Below are 4,718 nucleotides of genomic sequence, written 5' to 3'. Positions count from 1 at the left end.
CTAGGAAAAAATCAGTTTGTTTTATTCTCAAACCAGGGTTTACACAATCCAAAAGAGAATGCCTTCCTGTTTTGAAATAGACATAAAGATAACAAATATTTGGATATGATTTACAAATAATTTGCAAATAATATTACAAATAATAAGACCATCCCTTCTTAAGCAGCGTTAGTAAATATTTGTTTCCACCCCTCCCCTTTTCCTTTTCCTTTGTTGCCATTGACTTATATACTACAGAGAAGAAGAAAGGAGGAACAGAGTTGGGAGAATTGTGAGAGAAGGCAATGAAGAAAATCATTCTTGGTTCACAATTCAGATCAATGAAGACTGACTTATTGGGTATTGGGACCCCACCCATATAGACAGTGGGAGACAAAGTTACAGGGGTAATGAAGCATGGGATCTTGTGAAAGGCAGAATTTCTAGAGTTCCATGAAGATTGGAACAAGGTACTTGTCATTTTCAAAATCACATTTCCCCTTCTGTACAAATATGCTAAACTTAGTAATGGGCTAAGTAGGTCATATGCTAAGTTTAATTATCATTCACTAAGTAGTTGGTGGGGGCCAATGCAAAGGAGACTAAATCTTCCCTTACAATATTCCAAAGTTGTTCACTGTAAAATTAGTGACTGGATTAAATATAGAGATTCTACTCCAGCATATAAAATGTTTGCCAGCTATTTAAATATCATAACATCTTGTCCTAGTTTACTAGATTCTATTTCCAACAGTTTGTTTTATCCTTATTGCATGACCTTGACAATAAGTAGACCCTTCATCTGTGGGTTTTCGTGATTGACAGCGACATCCATTTCCTTTCTTTTTTATAATAAAGATTCATATGGGGGGCGGCTAGGTGACATAGTGGATAAAGCACCAGCCCTGGAGTCAGGAGTACCTGGGTTCAAATCCGGTCTCAGACATTTAATAATTACCTAGCCGTGTGGCCTTGGGCAAGCCACTTAACCCCATTTGCCTTGGCAAAACCTAAAAAAAATAAAAAATAAAAAAATAAAGATTCATATGACATCTTGTAAAGACAGAGTTAATGGGGGAAGGGAATGTACTGTAAGTGATAAAAAATGAGGCTAAAGGTTTTCTTTTAAAAAAAACAGCTTTGTTAAAGTTTTCATTGTATAGACAAATGGTGTCATAGGTCACTTTTATCTCAGAATCTATGATTATAAACTTGGTCTCAGCTTTTAAACATACATAGACAAAAGGTATTTTATCTCTGAAGATGACAGTAAAAACAACACAAAGTAAGTCTTTCTGGGACTATCTGAATTTGACTCCAAAGTCAAGTCAACAAACATTGGTCATTATTTTTTTAAATAATATCCTAAGAGTCTTCAGATCTTCTGTAAAGAACATGCATAACAACATATAGAATTGAATATAGTTTATTAAAGCCCATAAATCGTTTAGGGAACTAAACAGCACTAGGTTTTTTTAATTTTTTTTTGTTTTGTTTTGTAAGGCAATGGGGTTAAGTGGCTTGCCCAAGGCCACACGGCTAGGTAATTATTAAGTGTCTGAGGTCGGATTTGAACTCAGGTACTCCTGACTCCAGGGCTGGTGCTCTATCCACTGCACCATCCAGCCACCCCTAAACAGCACTGGTTTTGGGTGGGGAGGGATAGTGAGGGGGAGCAAGAGCTATGTTCCCTAGTACCTTGGGGACAGAAACAAAGGACAGATGTCTGAGTACATTCATAGTTGGGAATTTCACTGGGCTGTAGAGTGCTTCCCTATAGCCACCAGGACCCAGAGATATCACATCTGAAAAGATAGAACAGAATCTGATGAAAATGGAAACCACTAAGAGTGGCTATGAAACTAAGATTAAGACCAAGAATCAGAAAAGAATGAACAAAATCAGATCAAGACCAGCAAGAACAAGAAGGATGCAGGGGAAATGTTTGTAAGTAGAGAAGATATGCTGAAGTCCTTGCGTGAGATAAAGGACTTTAAGTCTTCATTCCTCTACCTGGTCCCACAAATGGCCTTGAATCCAGGACTCTGTTCTATACTTCTTTGTACTTTCCTGCCTTTGGATAGAATATTGGAACAGGTACAACCTTATGAAAGGTCATGCTAGAGGTCTGGGAGCTATAATTCATGCCAAATTTTGTGGACAGCTAAGTAGAATGAGAATTGAAATCCCCAGCTTGATCACCATAGATGTAGATCAAAGCAGAAAAGATGGAGTAATTTATCATCAGCCCCATATTTGGAGGCAATCTTTTTTTTTTAAAGTTTTTGCAAGGCAAATGGGGTTAAGTGGCTTGCCCAAGGCCACACGACTAGGTAATTATTAAGTGTCTGAGACCGGATTTGAACCCAGGTACTCCTGACTGCAGGCCCGGTGCTTTATCCACTGAGCCACCTAGCCGCCCCTAGTTATTGGGATTTCAAAGTGTTTGGTGTTTCCAAGACTGTGTGATCTGGGGAAGTGACTATTCTGGTTTGTTCTCTGCACTTTACCCAGAGAAGGCCCCTGCTCCTTTGCATTTATAAGCACTAGTGGTTCTCTTAGCCAAGTCCCCTGCTCTTTTAACCTTACAAGCATTAGCACTTTTTTCGACCTTATAATTGCAAGCAACACACCTGCTTATTTGTGACTTATCACAAGTCCTCCATTCTAGCCCAGAATTGTTTTTGGACAAATCAGGAACCAGCTGAACCAGGGTCAGCATAGGGTCTCCTATAATCTTTTTCTGATCAGTTGTCAAATATTCTTATTGGTTCTGGGACTGAGATCTCCCAAAGATGCTGTTGGTGCAATGCTCATTGTCACAGCCAACAACCCTATTGGTGTTGACCTGGTGTGAGCTCCAGTCAGTTCCTATCTTGGTGTCACAGACCTTGCCTGGTGACCTAAATTGTCTTGAACTAGAAAATATCTCATTTTGATTTTTTCTTGGCTCTGCTACTCCTGGATTTAATTTGATGTGTTATTTTTAAGTTTTTGAAGAGGAATGTTGGGAGACTTCAGCTAGGTTGCTGTTTGTACCTTCATCCTGGCTCTACCTTGTTTTGTAACTACTTTAAAGTTCAACTCATTCTTTCCTGGGATAAGGAGACAGTACCCCCAGATGTTGGGGGGGAAATGTTTATACTTCTTTTTTTTGCTGTATCTTCTCAGTAAATATCCTCTTTGTTGAAGCAGGGGGTGGGGGGGGAGGAGAGTGCCTATGTGGTCTCAAATGAAACACAGTCTAAAAAGAATTTGAAAGATTATTATACCATTTTTGATCAAATGGCTGATTGAATGACAAAGATTGATCCCCTTAGAAAATAAATTCCATGAAGGAAGTGATTATTTCATTCATTAAACTTACAAATACTTGCTGATTGGTTAACTGAGCCTAACAATAAAGGAAGATCAGGAGATTTTGAATTTATCCTCTGCATATAGTCAGCAAAACTCCTGGTTGAACCAGATTTTTTTCCTTTTTTGCAAGGTAGTGAGGTTAAGTGGCTTGCCCAAGGCCACACAGCTAAGTAATTATTAAGTGTCTGAGGGTGAACTTGAACTCAGATCCTCCTGATTCCAGGGCTGGCGCTCTTTTCACTGCGTCATCTAGTTGAATCAGATTAAAATATAATTGAGAAATGTTTAATAAAATAAATAAGAATACAATATATGTTATTGCTGTTGTTTTGTCATTTTTTTCACCTTTGCTAACCCTTCATGACCTAGAGGATTTTCTTGGCAAAGGTACTGGAGTGGTTTGCTATTTCCTTCTCCAATAGGTCCAGTGGATATTTTTTGTCAAACAAAGAGAGGTTAAGTGACTTGCCCATAGTCATAAAGTTAAAAAGTGTCAGAGGGTAGATTTGGACTCATCTTCCTAACTCCAAGCCCAGTACTCTACTGATTTTCAAAGTCAATATGTATCCCACAGGGATCTGTTTCTATTTGAATTTGCTTCTGCTCACTACTCTAAAGAGTCCATTAGCATAGTAGTTCCAAATCAAAATTTTATTTTTTAACAAGTGATTTTATTATAATACTTCAATAAATTCAGAAATACCAACAAGAACAGAGGTAATCAAACAATCTCCAAAGAAAATCAAAAAGTAAACTGCCTCATGCATTATATATTGGCTTCCATTCAGGAAAAATAGAAAGATGATGAATGCAGAATAAATGTTAATGATCAAGAAACCCTGAAAGGTTTTATAATAATAATAATTGAGTAATATATATAAGGATATATGTATAAGACTATATATGAATATATATGGAACTTTCTCTTTACTTACTATATAATTAACAACAATGAGAAAACATGAAATAAAAGATTAAAAAAATATATATTTCTAATGATATTGATCAATTTTGGCATTAACTATGATTATAAACTTTAGAAGATAAATGTTGATTCAGGAATGCTTTCTTTTATTTTTTCTTTAGATAGATTTAATTAATTTTATGTGTATTTGTAATTTGTCCATCTCATTGCCCTTTTCCTCCTGAATGGACAACAACAAAAAATAAAACTCACATCATAAATACGTATTAGCACCATAACTTTCATGCCTGAAAATCAATCAAGCCTTGACTGCTTCTCTCTCTGTTTCCTCTCTGTCTCTCTGTCTCTGTCTCTATGCCTCTATCTGACTCTATCTCTGTATGTCTTGGTGACTGTGGCTGTCTGTCTGTCTGTCTGTCTGTCTTTTTCCATTTTAAGTTAATCATCTTTCTGG

This window comes from Macrotis lagotis, chromosome 4 (genome assembly GCF_037893015.1).
Source record: "Macrotis lagotis isolate mMagLag1 chromosome 4, bilby.v1.9.chrom.fasta, whole genome shotgun sequence".
NCBI classification, from domain to species: Eukaryota; Metazoa; Chordata; class Mammalia; order Peramelemorphia; family Peramelidae; genus Macrotis; species Macrotis lagotis.
The sequence above is the reverse complement of the archived record's forward strand: the minus strand, read 5'-3'. Positions refer to the sequence as shown.